Below are 25,353 nucleotides of genomic sequence, written 5' to 3'. Positions count from 1 at the left end.
TTTAGTGGGCAGTAACGGGGAAAAAGACAGGCAGACATTTTTCTGCACTACTGGGGAGAAGACCTGGCTGTGGGACTCCTGACTGAATGCAGATTCCTGCTTCCTGCTGCAGTCGAGATTGGGGAGAGCTGAAAGAAGGACCTTTCCACTGGCTGAGGCATTCCTATCTGCAAAAGCTGAGAATTCCAGGCAATGACCCCGGTTTGAGAAGGCAAGCGTTCCTTTTTGCTGGAGTTAATCCAAGGGAGCCACATTCACAAAGAGAACAGCCAAAGAGAACAACTAAAAAGATAAGGTAATGAGAAGTGTGGGAGCTGAGTGTGTACGGTAATATGCAGTCAGTGTAGGATTCCTGTGCATGCCTTAATCAAATGCTAATGTTGCAATTTGAGTTCTGTTCTCCGCCACTCTCTTTGCAGTGTGTCATAGACAATGCTTTTACTGTACCATTTTATTTATTTCTGTAAAGAGTGAGATCGTGTTTAAATGCAACTTTTATAATACAGAAAAATATTTGAAAACAGACGGGTGCTGTATTTACTATTTACCATTACAATGCCGATGATGTGGGGTGATTTTTAAACAGTGCAATGGTCATTTTAGGACAGATGTGTGCATGTCAGAATCAGTATGAATAATTGTGAGTGACTGTAGCATAGCTTGTTGGAGGTACATGAGCCAACGGGAAGAGAGACTCTCTGAACATAGCTCCCTACCGTATATAAGGTAGTGGAAATTACCACAAGACTACCATATATAGCTCTCTGTCGTAAATAAGTCGGTGAGTTCGCCCATGGTGGCACACCAACACTATCACTGAAAAATGTGGTATTTCTAAAATGTAGGTCTGAGGTCTCTCTAGTGATCACACGAAAAATCTAAGCAAAGATAAGGGATTCTGGACATTGGGGCCACAAATAGAACAAGGGAATTATGCTCACCAAAATACCACCAACCGCGCCTACCAACCACGTATACCAAATATGCAGGTCTGGGTGCTGAAATAATGCATGTCCATTGTATTATTGTTGCACATGGCCAAATCTGAATACAAAGAGTGATTATTGCTAAGTTATTTTTCGGCGGTAATAAAATACCGTCAGGCCCCAAATCTCCACAAAATACCCTACATATTTATGGTGCGTTGCAGGCCGGGAAAGTGATCCTAGAGTACCTACTGGGCGTGGCAAGCGTGTCTCACACTGCCATTTGCACATTAAAGGGAACCCATTTTATAATAGCAGTGTGCCACTAAAAACGAATTTCAGAATGTCACAAAGGGAAACCACATTCTCAGATCTAGTGCAATATTTAGAGGCAAAGTTATTTGCACATGGGAATTGGTCTTCGAATAGCACGTTAGAATGGAGTAACCGCATTCAGGGTGAGGTGCAGAAAGAAAAACTAGACAATATTTTTGCAGAAGGCAGCATAATTCAGGTCTGCCTTACAAGATTATTGAATGCAGCCGATAAAAGTGCAGAGAAAGACTGTTTAATACGGTTATGCGGCAAAATATGGTTTATTTTAAACAAGTCCCTGCGAATGCAAGAGAATGATACTCAGCTAATTAACAGGTTAAAGACTGAATTAGAGGGGGCAAGTAAAAATCATGAAATGTTGAGAGCAGAATTGGATGTATGCCAAAAAGACATGCAATTAAAATGCAGAGACTTTGATACTCAGTTATCCAAAAGCAAGAAACAATTTGAAGATAGTGAGCAAGAATTGGCACACTTAAAAGCCTTAGTGGATCACATTAGGCAGGATAAAGATGAGGTTGTTTCAGAAATGCAGATTTTACAAAAAGAACATTGCGAAAAAGAAGGTGATCTCCAGAGTGCAGAACAAGAAATGATTAAAATGATTCAAGAAAGAGACAAGAGAAATAAAGAGTTCAATGAATGCCAAATGCAAATGTGCGATATGCAGGAGGTGATTAATAAAATGAGTGATGAAAATAATTATTTGCATGATGAAGCCAACAGACTCCTTAAAAAGTGTAAGGACTTAGAACAGCAAATGTGCATTCCCAGGTCCCAGGAGAGGCGGCAGGGCACCACATTCAATGGAGTGGAGGTGAATTCTAGCTATGCCCAAAGAGCTAGTGCTACAGTGGCTGGGCCGGTGACTGAACTTGGTTGCAGCGCCCTTGGGGGATTCAATACTCCCATTGGGGGCAGCCACCAATCTCATACACCTGAAAACAGGATTGAATCACAAAATAGTGCAATTCCATGCATTGCAACAAGTAGCCCCATAAAAATAATGAAATCCATTAAAGCCCTGATCAAACCATTTAAAAAGGGAGGTGAATGCTGCATTGAGGATCACTTAGAAGCGGTACATGACATTTTTAAAGCACTCCAGATACCTAGGGAACAGTACAGACAATATTTTCATTTAACTTTAGATGCCCCGACGGCCAGCATCATAAGGGGATTAAATGAACAGCAGAATATGACATGGCTGGAGTTTGAAAAAGAAATTAGGCGTCATTTTTCTCCTTTTCAGTCATTGCAGGAGGCAAAGAAAGTCGCGTACACAATTACTGCTGGACCTAATACATCCCCTCGCCAATTTTTACAAGACTTAAAAAGAGCATTCTCTCGCTTTGATGTATCTTTTGACTCAAATTCCAATGAGTTTAAAACCGCATACTTCTATGGGCTACAGAAAGACATCATATCCCAATTGGTCCGTGAATTTGACCGTGACAAGTCCCTTGAATGGATTGTACATCAAAGCACAAAGCTATATGAGGTAATCTATTGTCAGGGTAGAGAAAGTGATAAAATGAAAGATACCAGGCCTAAATCTAAAGAACCCTCAGCCACAGTAATGGAAATCAGGTCAGCCAAAATGTCCCTTGAGTCTGCTCAAAGCCAAGGTAAAAATAATGTGACACCTGAACAAAGGGGTAATCAACAAAGATCGCCATTTCCTGTACCAATGTTCCAAACACATGATCCTAGTAATAGAGAGAGCTACATCAGCCCTAGATATTTAGGGGATAGACCCCGGGTAGGATATCGGCCTGATATGGCAGGTATGAACAATAATCAGAGACAAAATCAAGATCAAAGAAATGATGGTCCCTACCAGTCATTGGGGACACAGAGCAGATTTGATCCCAGCACCATGATATATGGTAATCAGGATAGGCCCCGATATGTGGATCGATTTACTGATAATGGAAATCAACATAGGGGCCAGTACCCACAATCTGAGAGACAGGACATGAGGCAAAACGTGAACTACAATCCACGCCAGTACAATGATTCCCCACCAGGGGACTATAATCAAAGGATGGGTGCAACCCGCTCCCCTCCACAAATGAATCAAGAGTTCAGAAACCATCCCAACCGACATCAATCACCTGAGAGGTATCAGAATAGATCCAATCAGGGGGAAAACAACCAATATCGACCTAGGCCACAGAAAGAGGATCCTAGAGAGATGGAAAGGTTCCAGTGCCTTAAGGCCCAAGTGAAAATGTTAGCTGAGCAAATAGGAAAGCTCTATACAGCGCAAAAACAACCTTCCAAAGAGGGGGCTGATGGCCATAGCAATGACCGGGGGGCTTCCGAAAAGTGACTAAGTACTCATGATAACTGCAGTGCCAAAATGACAGATTGCTCTGATATAATTTTGCATAACGACTCTGAGATGCCTAATGGATTAAAAATGAAAGTACCAGTAAATGAAATTGTGATAGAAAGTGCAAATACTTCTAAAAAAGAGGTACGGTTTAACTTAGAGCTAAATAAAACAGTAAAGATTTGCACAAATGAAAAAGAAACATTAGGAATTCCAAAAGAACAAAGGAACAGATTTAAGAAAAATGACTCATGCATGGGGAATACCAGTGAACAGGGAGTATGTGGGGATGCCATAGCTCCTTCCCTGGGCAAGCAAAACAATGACCAAACACAGACAGAAAAAGGAAATACTCACAAGGAGGGTACAAGTCAATCACCTGAAGAATTCTTTGAGCCACATATTTTTGAAGAGGCTGAAAGGGCTGGTATTACACTAAATGATCACAAATGCACAGAATTAAAAAATGACAAATTGCTGAATGATGTTGTTACACATGTTCAGTTGGAAGGTTGTAATGTGGTCTCTGATGTTACCCAGATGGATGGGCGAACAGTGGCCACACTCCAAAAAACCTCTGAACATGGAGAAATGAATAAAATATCTCGCACAGAAATGGGTAAAAAGAAGGGAAAATGTCTTTTCATTTACCAATGTGCTTAGCCAAAAGTGAAAAAGACCTGAGAAAGGTGAGCCCTGAAATCAGTAAGAATTCACATTTCTTATGTGTACTAGAGAAAGTTGAGGACAGATATTATGCACCCATCACTGTAGAAGAAAAATGCCACACCTTCGCTATGATTGACACTGGCGCACAGGCCACAATTATGTCCAAGGAGTTGGTAAAGAGTATCAATGAAGGGAGGCCTCCACAGAGTCAGATCACAGTGAAGGCAAATCAAGGCCCAGTGCATAACTTTAATGGGGAGGAGGTGCCCATCATAGGTGTAACTGAGGTTGACATAAAAATAGGAAAGCACAGAATGAAACAAGAGGTATTGATCACATCTATTTGTGAAATTCCATTTCTGATGGGGACAGATTGCCTGAAAAGATTGTCTCCTCTCATAGATGGGGTGAATGGAGTGCTGTGGTCCTTAACAAAAAAACCATTGAGGCCTAAGAAACTAAAATCACAAAACAGCAATATAAATGAATGTCACACCGTTGCCAAAACAAATGATGCTGTGGAGGTATATCTCCAGAATAGCTGCATACCTAGTGTCACTGTTATATTAATGTGTCAAGACAAAATGCAGAGCGACAATGAAAAACTACCTGTACAAATATACTTGGACCCAAGGAAAGATTGGCAGACTGCCATAGATGAGCACACATTACGTTTCTATTTAAAAGAGAAAACATGCAAACAGAATATTGCTCCTAAAACAGATTCAGAAAAACACATTACCACTCTGGCAGAAATACACATGGAAGATGAGCAACCATGGGTTCATGTTGGTATAAATGATTATCTTAAAACAATAAAAGCCACTTTAGCACTTGAACATGAAAGGAGTTTCATTAATGAGAAATTGTTGCAAAAAATTATGGAGAGGGAAGAAATCCCGAAATTTAGGATTAAAAACCAATATGTTTCTGGGTTGGACAGTCCAGACTTTGAAAACCGAATTGCAGGCAGATGCATGCTTAAAATTAGCATTGGGCAGAAAACAATTTACCATAATGTATGGATAGTGAGTGGAGCACAAAATGAATTTTACATGGGCAATGACATCATGCACAGAATGTGTATGGTGTTAGATTTCCTTAATCAAAAAATATGGTCACGCCTAGGTGGTCCGGCACCTGAATTTGAAGACAAAAGAAGGGCTTATCATTGTGCACAACTGGTTCCTTATGCAGTCGAATTACAAATAAGGAAAGATACTATTATTCCTGCATTTACAAAACGGTTTGCAATAACACTGAAATGCAAAAATGGGCAGCAGATGAAAGGCTCTGATGCATTTGTATGCCTGAATGAATCCATAAAACAGCAAGGCCTGGATTATGAATACATTCCATTGGTAGACATTGGTGAGGGATCTGTAAAAATCATGGTAAATAATAAAGGTTGTCAGGATATTCATTTAGAGGAAAACTCCCCATTAGGAATGGCCATACAAAAATCACATTATACGGCAGATTTAAATAACATGGTGATTGGGAATATTCCTGAAAAATATGTAGATGCCAAGGGCGAGTTGCCAGAACACCTGGACTCTCAGCCCAAAGGAATATTTAAAATTCATTCTGTGTATCCTTATGATTCAAATGAAATGAGAAAGTGTGCTGCCATCAAGAGGATTGCATAATATTTAATTTAAATGAAAATGAAACAGGAAATCAGCCCATTGAAGTGGAAGCTGATATGCCAAAATATTTAAAAGTGGCAGCTCTACAAAAAGACACAGCCACACAGTTAGAGGAAAGCGCTGAGATTCCTTTACCAGAAGAGTTTCCAGAATTTTCCAGAATGGTAGAAGAGCAGATCTCCTTAGCGGATGCATGTGACAGCGATAAGGATAGAGACGACCTGAGGGAAATATTTATGGAGTTTAAGGATGTATTTGCAAAAGATGCTTATGATTGTGGTTTAACTGATTTACATGTGGCCACACTACCAGAAGGTTGTAGCAGAAATCCAGTGTTTGTACGCCAGTATAGACTACCGCTGGCATGTTTAGAATCATTGGCAGAGATTATTAAAAATTTGGAATCACGGGGAATAATCAGGCCCATTCATAGCACATCCAATACGCCTATTTTAGGTGTGTTAAAGCCAAATGGTCAATGGCGGCTGTGTGCAGACTTAAGAGAGTTAAATAAAAGAGTACCAGTATCTAGATGGCCACTACCATTCATTGATCAGGGCCTAGCTCAGATACATGGTTCAAATGTATTTACCACGTTAGATCTCACATCTGGATATTGGTGTGTGCCATTGGCAGAGGAGATACAACACTTATTTTCCTTTACATTTGACAGGACTCAATATGCCTGGCTTAGAGCTCCATTCGGGTACATCAATAGTGGGAGTGAATTTGGCATATTTTTGAGAAAGGCCATGCCGGATGCAGCGGAAAGAGGAACAATAGTTTATGTGGATGATGTCCTGATAAAAAATGAAAGCCTGAAAAGCCATTTTGATGAAATAAGACATGTACTTGGCCAATTGCAGAAAGCAGGCGCCAAAGTATCTTTGCAAAAAGCACAATGGTGCAAGAAAAAAGTGAACTTTCTAGGGCATGAAGTGACTGAACGTGGGCTAAATCCACAAAGGAAGAAAATAGAGGCCATACAAAGATTAAAAGATCCTAAAGATGTGAAAGGAGTAAAATGTTTATTAGGGATGACAGGCTATAACAGAAAGTTCATTGAGAATTATGCAGAAATCACTCAACCATTGACTAAACTGCTTAAACTAAATACTCCCTGGAGATGGGAAAGAGAGCAGTCTGATGCAGTGGCTAGATTGAAGGAATGTCTTGTAAAGGCACCATGTTTAGCATACCCCATAAAGGACAGGGATTTCTTTATAGAAATAGGTTTTTCTGAACATTGTATGTCAGCAGTATTATCACAAAAACACGATTTGAATCACAAAACCATTGCATATGCAAGTAAGGCATTTTCCCAAGTTGAAATGAAATTTAATGAATGTGAAAAGGCCCTATTAACCACTGTGTGGGCGCTACAACATTTCCGCCCCATTGTTCAGGGAGAAAAGGTGATTATTGAAACAAATCATCAACCTTTGCAATTTTTAGAGAGTAAAAGAATTAGATCAGGCAATCTAGCGCAATCCAGAATCACTTCATGGACGCTGGCATTACAAGGTTTTCCCGTAGAAGTGAGATATGGACAAAATAAAAAGAGCCCAATTGCTCAAGGGTTAGCTGACTTACATGATTGTGCAGCTGAACAAATACCAAATGAAATGGAAGTGGAAACTAGTTTGCAGGAATTTGAACAATCACCACACAAAGCTTTTGATGAAAAAACATGCAAGGATTTGCCAACTGTATATGTGGATGGTTGTGCTTTTCACATTGAAAATGACAGTAATAAACAGTTAGTGGCAGGAATAGGAAATGTCTGGTTGAAATGTGAAGGTGTCCCCAGTATAGGGATGAGGATTGGGGATAGGAGCAGTCAAGTGGCGGAATTGGCAGCCATTTATAAAGCAATTGCTACTGCAGTTGATAAAAAGTTCAGTGAAATTGTCCTGGTGACTGATTCTGACTATGCACGGAATAGCTTTGTGGAGTATTTGCCTGGTTGGAAAGCAAGAGGCATGGTTACATACAACAAAAAGCCACTTAAACATGGAAAAATGATACAAGCCATAGACAAATTGGTGTCAGAAAATAATTTAACAATATACTGGAGAAAAATTTGTGGGCATTTAAAAACACCAGGAGAGGATAAGGAGGGAAATGATAAGGCAGACCAGCTGGCTAAGATTGGGGCTGTGATGGGAGAATTGCTACATATTGATTGTTTAATGGGTGAAATACAAATTGATGCAGTGACACGTTCTAAAGCACCAAAGGAGGTAGATCAACCAGTGGTGCAGTGGAGTCATGACACGCCAGACCAAGATTTGATTGAGGCACAAAAGAATGATCAAATTTTGGGAATCTATTATAATCATTTGATAGATCCTGAACAAAATCCTTTAACAGAAAATGATTGTATGGGAAAAGAAGAGTTGAGGGTGTTATTAAAGAACAAAACACGAATCAGATTACAGGATGGACTCATGATTAGAGAGTCCATAACAGGACAAATACAGTGGGTAGTACCCCTTTCATTCAGAGGACTAATGCTACACCATGCACATGATGCCATAACTGCAGGCCATAGAGGTTCACAAAAAACATTAGAAATACTAAAAGATTATGCTTACTGGCCACATATGTCCCAAGATGTGGAATTATATACTAGAGGATGTCTAGTATGCGCCCAATTTAAACCTGCTTCACCAATGCATAGAGCACCATTGATGAAAAGAGGCCTAACTCTCCCATGGTCAGATTTGCAAATAGACTATGTAGGTCCTTTAAAAAGGTCGAGCAGGGGACACCGTTATATTTTGAGTGTGGTATGTTTGATGTCAAAGTGGATTGAATGCATTCCTGCACCAGATTGTAGTGCGCAAACAGCAGCCACATTGCTGGTGAACCATGTGTTCTCAAGGTTTGGGTTGCCACAAAGAATTGAGTCAGACAGAGGAAGTCATTTCACAAGTGCTCTAATGAGTAAGGTATGGCAAATACTAGGTGTGAAAAGGAAACTACATATCGCATATCGGGCGGCGTCTTCAGGTACAGTTGAAAGAAGCAATAGGTCTGTTGTGGATATTTTAAAGAAATTTGTGGCAGAAGCAGGTTCCAGCTGGGATTTGCGTTTACCATTGGTTTTGATGGCAATCAGGTCGACTCCTGCCAAAGCAACAGGTGTTAGCCCCCATGAGGTCTTAACAGGTAGGAAAATGGTGTTACCACAACACCTACTATACAGAACACATGAGCAAACCCTTGTGAGTGCATCCACAGTTCATGAATATATTGATGAACTGAGGAGACATTTGCAACATGCATTTGCTTTTGTGCAGAGAAATCTGGAAAGAGCTGCTGACAGTGCAAAGTCATATTATGATAAAAAGACATCAGCAAAGGAATACAGTGTAGGGGATCAGGTGTACAAGTTTCATTTTGGAAAAAGTAAACAGAAAAATTCTAAATTTCTAGCAGCCTGGCAGGGGCCATTTCGAATAATAGATAAGGTCTCTCCTGTAGTGTATAAAATTTTGAAAAATGAAGGTGAAACAGCAATAGAGCAATTTGTCCATGTAAATCAAATCAAACCATGCCATCCCAGACATGAGATCAGGCGGCTTGAGCATGTAGAAACAGATAAAATCCCTTGAACACAAAAAGAAAAAATAAATGGGTACAATCAGGAGGCAGTGAAAAAGAAGTTAAAAAGTTTATTGTTATGAAGGCACATAAACACTGTAGTATATGTAAAATATAATATAAAATAAATATAAATAAATAAATAAATAAATAAATAAATGCACATATAATGGAAGCTCATGGTTGGTGTGCAGAGAGAAAGTGTGTTAAATATTGAATATCTGTTTGTTTTCTTTTAACTTGTGTTTAATTTCAGAAAAAAAAAATGAAATATTTTTACCAAGCATGTTTTATTTTTGGCAAAAGGATGAAGTTAGTATTGTGCTATGTACTTAATCTGTTTATTTTCCATTTTGATTTAGACAATTAACATTATTTGGTCGGAGGTTCCGGGATCAGAGGCCACGAGAGAAGATGGAGTCCTGGAGTCCCCTGGATGAAGACCAAAAGATGCCTGCCTCCAGGTGGAGGTGAAGACAAGATAACCAGAATGCTAAAAAGGATGACTCCTATGGATTCAAGATTGCCAAGATGAAAGAGTACTCGAATGAACCGATTAACATCGCTGGTCGGGACATACCAAAAGAGACAAAACAAAAGTTCCGGCATATGAAGTTCCACGTATTTATTATTTTAATTATTTATTTTAATTTGTTATATTAATTATTTGTTTTAGTTTTATGTATTATTTTGTTGTTTTTAATTGACTTGGAAAATTTAAGCTTAAATATTAATGCCACTTCCACTGAGAAGGCAAAAGTGGAACATTTTATGGACTGATGGACTCAGATGAAATATTGATTGCAAATTTTCATTGATGCACATGAATATTCATTTTGTTGGATTGCTATATTGTAAAAAAAAAAAAAGAACAAGTTGTTTTTAGGAATTGGCTTGGATTATAGCCAAGTTCTAAAAACAAAAGGAGGGTATATGTAAGGATATTTGGCATGTTACAGCACAGAGTACAGCACTACTACACAGGTAGCAAACAGCACAGAGTACAGCACTACTGCACAAGTAGCACATTTTTCTTTTTGCAGCACCACCACAAGGGTGCGGTGCATTGCTATATGGGTCACCAGATTAACAAGGAAAGACAGGCTATTCAGTCAAAAACGATTTTAAATATAAAATGCAAATCCAGTTCCTCATTGTAAAAGCACACATTTTTACATTCAAAATGCATACTCTGCCTATATTGCTAGAGACACATTTGAAAATTAACAGCTAACCTATTAACCATTAACCTGACTAATAAAACCTTATTTAACATAACCCACTAATAAAATGTGTTCTCCACTGCAGAATTAGGCATACTCTGAAAGCCATTTAAATGTGTGTGCAGATTTTTTTTTCTCCGTGTTTTTGTGCACAGTAACTGCAGGAAGAAGGAAGTCAGATTTGCAACAATTGCAAATGTATAAGCGAAGCTATTGTTGAGAGTAGGAGGATGAGAGATGATGGATTTCATTGGGACACGTCATACAGAGGGCTGAGAGGAAAGTTTTAGTGGGCAGTAACGGGGAAAAAGACAGGCAGACATTTTTCTGCACTACTGGGGAGAAGACCTGGCTGTGGGACTCCTGACTGAATGCAGATTCATGCTTCCTGCTGCAGTCGAGATTGGGGAGAGCTGAAAGAAGGACCTTTCCACTGGCTGAGGCATTCCTATCTGCAAAAGCTGAGAATTCCAGGCAATGACCCCGGTTTGAGAAGGCAAGCGTTCCTTTTTGCTGGAGTTAATCCAAGGGAGCCACATTCACAAAGAGAACAGCCAAAGAGAACAACTAAAAAGATAAGGTAATGAGAAGTGTGGGAGCTGAGTGTGTACGGTAATATGCAGTCAGTGTAGGATTCCTGTGCATGCCTTAATCAAATGCTAATGTTGCAATTTGAGTTCTGTTCTCCGCCACTCTCTTTGCAGTGTGTCATAGACAATGCTTTTACTGTACCATTTTATTTATTTCTGTAAAGAGTGAGATTGTGTTTAAATGCAACTTTTATAATACAGAAAAATATTTGAAAACAGACGGGTGGTGTATTTACTATTTACCATTACAATGCCGATGATGTGGGGAGATTTTTAAACAGTGCAATGGTCATTTTAAGACAGATGTGTGCATGTCAGAATCAGTATGAATAATTGTGAGTGACTGTAGCATAGCTTGTTGGAGGTACATGAGCCAACGGGAAGAGAGACTCTCTGAACATAGCTCCCTACCGTATATAAGGTAGTGGAAATTACCACAAGACTACCATATATAGCTCTCTGTCGTAAATAAGTCTGTGAGTTCGCCCATGGTGGCACACCAACACTATCACTGAAAAATGTGGTATTTCTAAAATGTAGGTCTGAGGTCTCTCTAGTGATCACACGAAAAATCTAAGCAAAGATAAGGGATTCTGGACATTGGGGCCACAAATAGAACAAGGGAATTATGCTCACCAAAATACCACCAACCGCGCCTACCAACCACGTATACCAAATATGCAGGTCTGGGTGCTGAAATAATGCATGTCCATTGTATTATTGTTGCACATGGCCAAATCTGAATACAAAGAGTGATTATTGCTAAGTTATTTTTCGGCGGTAATAAAATACCGTCAGGCCCCAAATCTCCACAAAATACCCTACATATTTATGGTGCGTTGCAGGCCGGGAAAGTGATCCTAGAGTCCCTACTGGGAGTGGCAAGCGTGTCTCACACTGCCATTTGCACATTAAAGGGAACCCATTTTATAATAGCAGTGTGCCACTAAAAACGAATTTCAGAATGTCACAAAGGGAAACCACATTCTCAGATCTAGTGCAATATTTAGAGGCAAAGTTATTTGCACATGGGAATTGGTCTTCGAATAGCACGTTAGAATGGAGTAACCGCATTCAGGGTGAGGTGCAGAAAGAAAAACTAGACAATATTTTTGCAGAAGGCAGCATAATTCAGGTCTGCCTTACAAGATTATTGAATGCAGCCGATAAAAGTGCAGAGAAAGACTGTTTAATACGGTTATGCGGCAAAATATGGTTTATTTTAAACAAGTCCCTGCGAATGCAAGAGAATGATACTCAGCTAATTAACAGGTTAAAGACTGAATTAGAGGGGGCAAGTAAAAATCATGAAATGTTGAGAGCAGAATTGGATGTATGCCAAAAAGACATGCAATTAAAATGCAGAGACTTTGATACTCAGTTATCCAAAAGCAAGAAACAATTTGAAGATAGTGAGCAAGAATTGGCACACTTAAAAGCCTTAGTGGATCACATTAGGCAGGATAAAGATGAGGTTGTTTCAGAAATGCAGATTTTACAAAAAGAACATTGCGAAAAAGAAGGTGATCTCCAGAGTGCAGAACAAGAAATGATTAAAATGATTCAAGAAAGAGACAAGAGAAATAAAGAGTTCAATGAATGCCAAATGCAAATGTGCGATATGCAGGAGGTGATTAATAAAATGAGTGATGAAAATAATTATTTGCATGATGAAGCCAACAGACTCCTTAAAAAGTGTAAGGACTTAGAACAGCAAATGTGCATTCCCAGGTCCCAGGAGAGGCGGCAGGGCACCACATTCAATGGAGTGGAGGTGAATTCTAGCTATGCCCAAAGAGCTAGTGCTACAGTGGCTGGGCCGGTGACTGAACTTCGTTGCAGCGCCCTTGGGGGATTCAATACTCCCATTGGGAGCAGCCACCAATCTCATACACCTGAAAACAGGATTGAATCACAAAATAGTGCAATTCCATGCATTGCAACAAGTAGCCCCATAAAAATAATGAAATCCATTAAAGCCCTGATCAAACCATTTAAAAAGGGAGGTGAATGCTGCATTGAGGATCACTTAGAAGCGGTACATGACAGTTTTAAAGCACTCCAGATACCTAGGGAACAGTACAGACAATATTTTCATTTAACTTTAGATGCCCCGACGGCCAGCATCATAAGGGGATTAAATGAACAGCAGAATATGACATGGCTGGAGTTTGAAAAAGAAATTAGGCGTCATTTTTCTCCTTTTCAGTCATTGCAGGAGGCAAAGAAAGTCGCGTACACAATTACTGCTGGACCTAATACATCCCCTCGCCAATTTTTACAAGACTTAAAAAGAGCATTCTCTCGCTTTGATGTATCTTTTGACTCAAATTCCAATGAGTTTAAAACCGCATACTTCTATGGGCTACAGAAAGACATCATATCCCAATTGGTCCGTGAATTTGACCGTGACAAGTCCCTTGAATGGATTGTACATCAAAGCACAAAGCTATATGAGGTCCTCTATTGTCAGGGTAGAGAAAGTGATAAAATGAAAGATACCAGGCCTAAATCTAAAGAACCCTCAGCCACAGTAATGGAAATCAGGTCAGCCAAAATGTCCCTTGAGTCTGCTCAAAGCCAAGGTAAAAATAATGTGACACCTGAACAAAGGGGTAATCAACAAAGATCGCCATTTCCTGTACCAATGTTCCAAACACATGATCCTAGTAATAGAGAGAGCTACATCAGCCCTAGATATTTAGGGGATAGACCCCGGGTAGGATATCGGCCTGATATGGCAGGTATGAACAATAATCAGAGACAAAATCAAGATCAAAGAAATGATGGTCCCTACCAGTCATTGGGGACACAGAGCAGATTTGATCCCAGCACCATGATATTTGGTAATCAGGATAGGCCCCGATATGTGGATCGATTTACTGATAATGGAAATCAACATAGGGGCCAGTACCCACAATCTGAGAGACATGACATGAGGCAAAACGTGAACTACAATCCACGCCAGTACAATGATTCCCCACCAGGGGACTATAATCAAAGGATGGGTGCAACCCGCTCCCCTCCACAAATGAATCAAGAGTTCAGAAACCATCCCAACCGACATCAATCACCTGAGAGGTATCAGAATAGATCCAATCAGGGGGAAAACAACCAATATCGACCTAGGCCACAGAAAGAGGATCCTAGAGAGATGGAAAGGTTCCAGTGCCTTGAGGCCCAAGTGAAAATGTTAGCTGAGCAAATAGGAAAGCTCTATACAGCGCAAAAACAACCTTCCAAAGAGGGGGCTGATGGCCATAGCAATGACCGGGGGCTTCCGAAAAGTGACTAAGTACTCATGATAACTGCAGTGCCAAAATGACAGATTGCTCTGATATAATTTTGCATAACGACTCTGAGATGCCTAATGGATTAAAAATGAAAGTACCAGTAAATGAAATTGTGATAGAAAGTGCAAATACTTCTAAAAAAGAGGTACGGTTTAACTTAGAGCTAAATAAAACAGTAAAGATTTGCACAAATGAAAAAGAAACATTAGGAATTCCAAAAGAACAAAGGAACAGATTTAAGAAAAATGACTCATGCATGGGGAATACCAGTGAACAGGGAGTATGTGGGGATGCCATAGCTCCTTCCCTGGGCAAGCAAAACAATGACCAAACACAGACAGAAAAAGGAAATACTCACAAGGAGGGTACAAGTCAATCACCTGAAGAATTCTTTGAGCCACATATTTTTGAAGAGGCTGAAAGGGCTGGTATTACACTAAATGATCACAAATGCACAGAATTAAAAAATGACAAATTGCTGAATGATGTTGTTACACATGTTCAGTTGGAAGGTTGTAATGTGGTCTCTGATGTTACCCAGATGGATGGGCGAACAGTGGCCACACTCCAAAAAACCTCTGAACATGGAGAAATGAATAAAATAACTCGCACAGAAATGGGTAAAAAGAAGGGAAAAATGTCTTTTCATTTACCAATGTGCTTAGCCAAAAGTGAAAAAGACCTGAGAAAGGTGAGCCCTGAAATCAGTAAGAATTCACATTTCTTATGTGTACTAGAGAAAGTTGAGGACAGATATTATGCACCCATCACTGTAGAAGAAAAATGCCACACCTTCGCTATGATTGACACTGGCGCACAGGCCACAATTATGTCAAAGGAGCTGGTAAAGAGTATCAATGAAGGGAGGCCTCCACAGAGTCAGATCACAGTGAAGGCAAATCAAGGCCCAGTGCATAACTTTAATGGGGAGGAGGTGCCCATCATAGGTGTAACTGAGGTTGACATAAAAATAGGAAAGCACAGAATGAAACAAGAGGTATTGATCACATCTATTTGTGAAATTCCATTTCTGATGGGGACAGATTGCCTGAAAAGATTGTCTCCTCTCATAGATGGGATGAATGGAGTGCTGTGGTCCTTAACAAAAAAAACATTGAGGCCTAAGAAACTAAAATCACAAAACAGCAATATAAATGAATGTCACACCGTTGCCAAAACAAATGATGCTGTGGAGGTATATCTCCAGAATAGCTGCATACCTAGTGTCACTGTTATATTAATGTGTCAAGACAAAATGCAGAGCGACAATGAAAAACTACCTGTACAAATATACTTGGACCCAAGGAAAGATTGGCAGACTGCCATAGATGAGCACACATTACGTTTCTATTTAAAAGAGAAAACATGCAAACAGAATATTGCTCCTAAAACAGATTCAGAAAAACACATTACCACTCTGGCAGAAATACACATGGAAGATGAGCAACCATGGGTTCATGTTGGTATAAATGATTATCTTAAAACAATAAAAGCCACTTTAGCACTTGAACATGAAAGGAGTTTCATTAATGAGAAATTGTTGCAAAAAATTATGGAGAGGGAAGAAATCCCGAAATTTAGGATTAAAAACCAATATGTTTCTGGGTTGGACAGTCCAGACTTTGAAAACCGAATTGCAGGCAGATGTATGCTTAAAATTAGCATTGGGCAGAAAACAATTTACCATAATGTATGGATAGTGAGTGGAGCACAAAATGAATTTTACATGGGCAATGACATCATGCACAGAATGTGTATGGTGTTAGATTTCCTTAATCAAAAAATATGGTCACGCCTAGGTGGTCCGGCACCTGAATTTGAAGACAAAAGAAGGGCTTATCATTGTGCACAACTGGTTCCTTATGCAGTCGAATTACAAATAAGGAAAGATACTATTATTCCTGCATTTACAAAACGGTTTGCAATAACACTGAAATGCAAAAATGGGCAGCAGATGAAAGGCTCTGATGCATTTGTATGCCTGAATGAATCCATAAAACAGCAAGGCCTGGATTATGAATACATTCCATTGGTAGACATTGGTGAGGGATCTGTAAAAATCATGGTAAATAATAAAGGTTGTCAGGATATTCATTTAGAGGAAAACTCCCCATTAGGAATGGCCATACAAAAATCACATTATACGGCAGATTTAAATAACATGGTGATTGGGAATATTCCTGAAAAATATGTAGATGCCAAGGGCGAGTTGCCAGAACACCTGGACTCTCAGCCCAAAGGAATATTTAAAATTCATTCTCTGTATCCTTATGATTCAAATGAGACAGTGTGCTGCCATCAAGAGGATTGCATAATATTTAATTTAAATGAAAATGAAACAGGAAATCAGCCCATTGAAGTGGAAGCTGATATGCCAAAATATTTAAAAGTGGCAGCTCTACAAAAAGACACAGCCACACAGTTAGAGGAAAGCGCTGAGATTCCTTTACCAGAAGAGTTTCCAGAATTTTCCAGAATGGTAGAAGAGCAGATCTCCTTAGCGGATGCATGTGACAGCGATAAGGATAGAGACGACCTGAGGGAAATATTTATGGAGTTTAAGGATGTATTTGCAAAAGAGGCTTATGATTGTGGTTTAACTGATTTACATGTGGCCACACTACCAGAAGGTTGTAGCAGAAATCCAGTGTTTGTACGCCAGTATAGATTACCGCTGGCATGTTTAGAATCATTGGCAGAGATTATTAAATATTTGGAATCACGGGGAATAATCAGGCCCATTCATAGCACATCCAATACGCCTATTTTAGGTGTGTTAAAGCCAAATGGTCAATGGCGGCTGTGTGCAGACTTAAGAGAGTTAAATAAAAGAGTACCAGTATCTAGATGGCCACTACCATTCATTGATCAGGGCCTAGCTCAGATACATGGTTCAAATGTATTTACCGCGTTAGATCTCACATCTGGATATTGGTGTGTGCCATTGGCAGAGGAGATACAACACTTATTTTCCTTTACATTTGACAGGACTCAATATGCCTGGCTTAGAGCTCCGTTCGGGTACATCAATAGTGGGAGTGAATTTGGCATATTTTTGAGAAAGGCCATGCCGGATGCAGCGGAAAGAGGAACAATAGTTTATGTGGATGATGTCCTGATAAAAAATGAAAGCCTGAAAAGCCATTTTGATGAAATAAGACATGTACTTGGCCAATTGCAGAAAGCAGGCGCCAAAGTATCTTTGCAAAAAGCACAATGGTGCAAGAAAAAAGTGAACTTTCTAGGGCATGAAGTGACTGAACGTGGGCTAAATCCACAAAGGAAGAAAATAGAGGCCATACAAAGATTAAAAGATCCTAAAGATGTGAAAGGAGTAAAATGTTTATTAGGGATGACAGGCTATAACAGAAAGTTCATTGAGAATTATGCAGAAATCACTCAACCATTGACTAAACTGCTTAAACTAAATACTCCCTGGAGATGGGAAAGAGAGCAGTCTGATGCAGTGGCTAGATTGAAGGAATGTCTTGTAAAGGCACCATGTTTAGCATACCCCATAAAGGACAGGGATTTCTTTATAGAAATAGGTTTTTCTGAACATTGTATGTCAGCAGTATTATCACAAAAACACGATTTGAATCACAAAACCATTGCATATGCAAGTAAGGCATTTTCCCAAGTTGAAATGAAATTTAATGAATGTGAAAAGGCCCTATTAACCACTGTGTGGGCGCTACAACATTTCCGCCCCATTGTTCAGGGAGAAAAGGTGATTATTGAAACAAATCATCAACCTTTGCAATTTTTAGAGAGTAAAAGAATTAGATCAGGCAATCTAGCGCAATCCAGAATCACTTCATGGACGCTGGCATTACAAGGTTTTCCCGTAGAAGTGAGATATGGACAAAATAAAAAGAGCCCAATTGCTCAAGGGTTAGCTGACTTACATGATTGTGCAGCTGAACAAATACCAAATGAAATGGAAGTGGAAACTAGTTTGCAGGAATTTGAACAATCACCACACAAAGCTTTTGATGAAAAAACATGCAAGGATTTGCCAACTGTATGTGTGGATGGTTGTGCTTTTCACATTGAAAATGACAGTAATAAACAGTTAGTGGCAGGAATAGGAAATGTCTGGTTGAAATGTGAAGGCGTCCCCAGTATAGGGATGAGGATTGGGGATAGGAGCAGTCAAGTGGCGGAATTGGCAGCCATTTATAAAGCAATTGCTACTGCAGTTGATAAAAAGTTCAGTGAAATTGTCCTGGTGACTGATTCTGACTATGCACGGAATAGCTTTGTGGAGTATTTGCCTGGTTGGAAAGCAAGAGGCATGGTTACATACAACAAAAAGCCACTTAAACATGGAAAAATGATACAAGCCATAGACAAATTGGTGTCAGAAAATAATTTAACAATATACTGGAGAAAAATTCGTGGGCATTTAAAAACACCAGGAGAGGATAAGGAGGGAAATGATAAGGCAGACCAGCTGGCTAAGATTGGGGCTGTGATGGGAGAATTGCTACATATTGATTATTTAATGGGTGAAATACAAATTGATGCAGTGACACGTTCTAAAGCACCAAAGGAGGTAGATCAACCGGTGGTGCAGTGGAGTCATGACACGCCAGACCAAGATTTGATTGAGGCACAAAAGAATGATCAAATTTTGGGAATCTATTATAATCATTTGATAGATCCTGAACAAAATCCTTTAACAGAAAATGATTGTATGGGAAAAGAAGAGTTGAGGGTGTTATTAAAGAACAAAACACGAATCAGATTACAGGATGGACTCATGATTAGAGAGTCCATAACAGGACAAATACAGTGGGTAGTACCCCTTTCATTCAGAGGACTAATGCTACACCATGCACATGATGCCATAACTGCAGGCCATAGAGGTTCACAAAAAACATTAGAAATACTAAAAGATTATGCTTACTGGCCACATATGTCCCAAGATGTGGAATTATATACTAGAGGATGTCTAGTATGCGCCCAATTTAAACCTGCTTCACCAATGCATAGAGCACCATTGATGAAAAGAGGCCTAACTCTCCCATGGTCAGATTTGCAAATAGACTATGTAGGTCCTTTAAAAAGGTCGAGCAGGGGACACCGTTATATTTTGAGTGTGGTATGTTTGATGTCAAAGTGGATTGAATGCATTCCTGCACCAGATTGTAGTGCGCAAACAGCAGCCACATTGCTGGTGAACCATGTGTTCTCAAGGTTTGGGTTGCCACAAAGAATTGAGTCAGACAGAGGAAGTCATTTCACAAGTGCTCTAATGAGTAAGGTATGGCAAATACTAGGTGTGAAAAGGAAACTACATATCGCATATCGGGCGGCGTCTTCAGGTACAGTTGAAAGAAGCAATAGGTCTGTTGTGGATATTTTAAAGAAATTTGTGGCAGAAGCAGGTTCCAGCTGGGATTTGCGTTTACCATTGGTTTTGATGGCAATCAGGTCGACTCCTGCCAAAGCAACAGGTGTTAGCCCCCATGAGGTCTTAACAGGTAGGAAAATGGTGTTACCACAACACCTACTATACAGAACACATGAGCAAACCCTTGTGAGTGCATCCACAGTTCATGAATATATTGATGAACTGAGGAGACATTTGCAACATGCATTTGCTTTTGTGCAGAGAAATCTGGAAAGAGCTGCTGACAGTGCAAAGTCATATTATGATAAAAAGACATCAGCAAAGGAATACAGTGTAGGGGATCAGGTGTACAAGTTTCATTTTGGAAAAAGTAAACAGAAAAATTCTAAATTTCTAGCAGCCTGGCAGGGGCCATTTCGAATAATAGATAAGGTCTCTCCTGTAGTGTATAAAATTTTGAAAAATGAAGGTGAAACAGCAATAGAGCAATTTGTCCATGTAAATCAAATCAAACCATGCCATCCCAGACATGAGATCAGGCGGCTTGAGCATGTAGAAACAGATAAAATCCCTTGAACACAAAAAGAAAAAATAAATGGGTACAATCAGGAGGCAGTGACAAAGAAGTTAAAAAGTTGATTGTTATGAAGGCACATAAACACTGTAGTATATGTAAAATATAATATAAAATAAATATAAATAAATAAATAAATAAATGCACATATAATGGAAGCTCATGGTTGGTGTGCAGAGAGAAAGTGTGTTAAATATTGAATATCTGTTTGTTTTCTTTTAACTTGTGTTTAATTTCAGAAAAAAAAAATGAAATATTTTTACCAAGCATGTTTTATTTTTGGCAAAAGGATGAAGTTAGTATTGTGCTATGTACTTAATCTGTTTATTTTCCATTTTGATTTAGACAATTAACATTATTTGGTCGGAGGTTCCGGGATCAGAGGCCACGAGAGACGATGGAGTCCTGGAGTCCCCTGGATGAAGACCAAAAGATGCCTGCCTCCAGGTGGAGGTGAAGACAAGATAACCAGAATGCTAAAAAGGATGACTCCTATGGATTCAAGATTGCCAAGATGAAAGAGTACTCGAATGAACCGATTAACATCGCTGGTCGGGACATACCAAAAGAGACAAAACAAAAGTTCCGGCATATGAAGTTCCACGTATTTATTATTTTAATTATTTATTTTAATTTGTTATATTAATTATTTGTTTTAGTTTTATGTATTATTTTGTTGTTTTTAATTGACTTGGAAAATTTAAGCTTAAATATTAATGCCACTTCCACTGAGAAGGCAAAAGTGGAACATTTTATGGACTGATGGACTCAGATGAAATATTGATTGCAAATTTTCATTGATGCACATGAATATTCATTTTGTTGGATTGCTATATTGTAAAAAAAAAAAAAGAACAAGTTGTTTTTAGGAATTGGCTTGGATTATAGCCAAGTTCTAAAAACAAAAGGAGGGTATATGTAAGGATATTTGGCATGTTACAGCACAGAGTACAGCACTACTACACAGGTAGCAAACAGCACAGAGTACAGCACTACTGCACAAGTAGCACATTTTTTTTTTGCAGCACCACCACAAGGGTGCGGTGCATTGCTATATGGGTCACCAGATTAACAAGGAAAGACAGGCTATTCAGTCAAAAACGATTTTAAATATAAAATGCAAATCCAGTTCCTCATTGTAAAAGCACACATTTTTACATTCAAAATGCATACTCTGCCTATATTGCTAGAGACACATTTGAAAATTAACAGCTAACCTATTAACCATTAACCTGACTAACAAAACCTTATTTAACATAACCCACTAATAAAATGTGTTCTCCACTGCAGAATTAGGCATACTCTGAAAGCCATTTAAATGTGTGTGCAGATTTTTTTTTCTCCGTGTTTTTGTGCACAGTAACTGCAGGAAGAAGGAAGTCAGATTTGCAACAATTGCAAATGTATAAGCGAAGCTATTGTTGAGAGTAGGAGGATGAGAGATGATGGATTTCATTGGGACACGTCATACAGAGGGCTGAGAGGAAAGTTTTAGTGGGCAGTAACGGGGAAAAAGACAGGCAGACATTTTTCTGCACTACTGGGGAGAAGACCTGGCTGTGGGACTCCTGACTGAATGCAGATTCCTGCTTCCTGCTGCAGTCGAGATTGGGGAGAGCTGAAAGAAGGACCTTTCCACTGGCTGAGGCATTCCTATCTGCAAAAGCTGAGAATTCCAGGCAATGACCCCGGTTTGAGAAGGCAAGCGTTCCTTTTTGCTGGAGTTAATCCAAGGGAGCCACATTCACAAAGAGAACAGCCAAAGAGAACAACTAAAAAGATAAGGTAATGAGAAGTGTGGGAGCTGAGTGTGTACGGTAATATGCAGTCAGTGTAGGATTCCTGTGCATGCCTTAATCAAATGCTAATGTTGCAATTTGAGTTCTGTTCTCCGCCACTCTCTTTGCAGTGTGTCATAGACAATGCTTTTACTGTACCATTTTATTTATTTCTGTAAAGAGTGAGATCGTGTTTAAATGCAACTTTTATAATACAGAAAAATATTTGAAAACAGACGGGTGGTGTATTTACTATTTACCATTACAATGCCGATGATGTGGGGAGATTTTTAAACAGTGCAATGGTCATTTTAAGACAGATGTGTGCATGTCAGAATCAGTATGAATAATTGTGAGTGACTGTAGCATAGCTTGTTGGAGGTACATGAGCCAACGGGAAGAGGTACTCTCTGAACATAGCTCCCTACCGTATATAAGGTAGTGGAAATTACCACAAGACTACCATATATAGCTCTCTGTCGTAAATAAGTCGGTGAGTTCGCCCATGGTGGCACACCAACACTATCACTGAAAAATGTGGTATTTCTAAAATGTAGGTCTGAGGTCTCTCTAGTGATCACACGAAAAATCTAAGCAAAGATAAGGGATTCTGGACATTGGGGCCACAAATAGAACAAGGGAATTATGCTCACCAAAATACCACCAACCGCGCCTACCAACCACGTATACCAAATATGCAGGTCTGGGTGCTGAAATAATGCATGTCCATTGTATTATTGTTGCACATGGCCAAATCTGAATACAAAGAGTGATTATTGCTAAGTTATTTTTCGGCGGTAATAAAATACCGTCAGGCCCCAAATCTCCACAAAATACCCTACATATTTATGGTGCGTTGCAGGCCGGGAAAGTGATCCTAGAGTACCTACTGGGCGTGGCAAGCGTGTCTCACACTGCCATTTGCACATTAAAGGGAACCCATTTTATAATAGCAGTGTGCCACTAAAAACGAATTTCAGAATGTCACAAAGGGAAACCACATTCTCAGATCTAGTGCAATATTTAGAGGCAAAGTTATTTGCACATGGGAATTGGTCTTCGAATAGCACGTTAGAATGGAGTAACCGCATTCAGGGTGAGGTGCAGAAAGAAAAACTAGACAATATTTTTGCAGAAGGCAGCATAATTCAGGTCTGCCTTACAAGATTATTGAATGCAGCCGATAAAAGTGCAGAGAAAGACTGTTTAATACGGTTATGCGGCAAAATATGGTTTATTTTAAACAAGTCCCTGCGAATGCAAGAGAATGATACTCAGCTAATTAACAGGTTAAAGACTGAATTAGAGGGGGCAAGTAAAAATCATGAAATGTTGAGAGCAGAATTGGATGTATGCCAAAAAGACATGCAATTAAAATGCAGAGACTTTGATACTCAGTTATCCAAAAGCAAGAAACAATTTGAAGATAGTGAGCAAGAATTGGCACACTTAAAAGCCTTAGTGGATCACATTAGGCAGGATAAAGATGAGGTTGTTTCAGAAATGCAGATTTTACAAAAAGAACATTGCGAAAAAGAAGGTGATCTCCAGAGTGCAGAACAAGAAATGATTAAAATGATTCAAGAAAGAGACAAGAGAAATAAAGAGTTCAATGAATGCCAAATGCAAATGTGCGATATGCAGGAGGTGATTAATAAAATGAGTGATGAAAATAATTATTTGCATGATGAAGCCAACAGACTCCTTAAAAAGTGTAAGGACTTAGAACAGCAAATGTGCATTCCCAGGTCCCAGGAGAGGCGGCAGGGCACCACATTCAATGGAGTGGAGGTGAATTCTAGCTATGCCCAAAGAGCTAGTGCTACAGTGGCTGGGCCGGTGACTGAACTTGGTTGCAGCGCCCTTGGGGGATTCAATACTCCCATTGGGGGCAGCCACCAATCTCATACACCTGAAAACAGGATTGAATCACAAAATAGTGCAATTCCATGCATTGCAACAAGTAGCCCCATAAAAATAATGAAATCCATTAAAGCCCTGATCAAACCATTTAAAAAGGGAGGTGAATGCTGCATTGAGGATCACTTAGAAGCGGTACATGACATTTTTAAAGCACTCCAGATACCTAGGGAACAGTACAGACAATATTTTCATTTAACTTTAGATGCCCCGACGGCCAGCATCATAAGGGGATTAAATGAACAGCAGAATATGACATGGCTGGAGTTTGAAAAAGAAATTAGGCGTCATTTTTCTCCTTTTCAGTCATTGCAGGAGGCAAAGAAAGTCGCGTACACAATTACTGCTGGACCTAGTACATCCCCTCGCCAATTTTTACAAGACTTAAAAAGAGCATTCTCTCGCTTTGATGTATCTTTTGACTCAAATTCCAATGAGTTTAAAACCGCATACTTCTATGGGCTACAGAAAGACATCATATCCCAATTGGTCCGTGAATTTGACCGTGACAAGTCCCTTGAATGGATTGTACATCAAAGCACAAAGCTATATGAGGTACTCTATTGTCAGGGTAGAGAAAGTGATAAAATGAAAGATACCAGGCCTAAATCTAAAGAACCCTCAGCCACAGTAATGGAAATCAGGTCAGCCAAAATGTCCCTTGAGTCTGCTCAAAGCCAAGGTAAAAATAATGTGACACCTGAACAAAGGGGTAATCAACAAAGATCGCCATTTCCTGTACCAATGTTCCAAACACATGATCCTAGTAATAGAGAGAGCTACATCAGCCCTAGATATTTAGGGGATAGACCCCGGGTAGGATATCGGCCTGATATGGCAGGTATGAACAATAATCAGAGACAAAATCTCTGAATAAGCATGACCCGCCATATCCAATCCTAGTTTGATCCACACTGCAGTACATCTCAAAGCCTGCTTCAACACTGTTAAACCACCAAACATTGGAATATGGTTATGGAATGTAGCCTGTCCCTTGGTCCACCTTTGGGTCCTTAGAGACTAGATAAGTCCCGTTTGCAATGTATTCCTACAAGACAAATACTTTTTTAATTACATGTTGCTTTTCTT

The sequence above is a fragment of the Ambystoma mexicanum genome, chromosome 5p, assembly GCF_040938575.1.
Source record: "Ambystoma mexicanum isolate Mex_15411 chromosome 5p, UKY_AmexF1_1, whole genome shotgun sequence".
NCBI lineage: Eukaryota > Metazoa > Chordata > Amphibia > Caudata > Ambystomatidae > Ambystoma > Ambystoma mexicanum.
The sequence above is the reverse complement of the archived record's forward strand: the minus strand, read 5'-3'. Positions refer to the sequence as shown.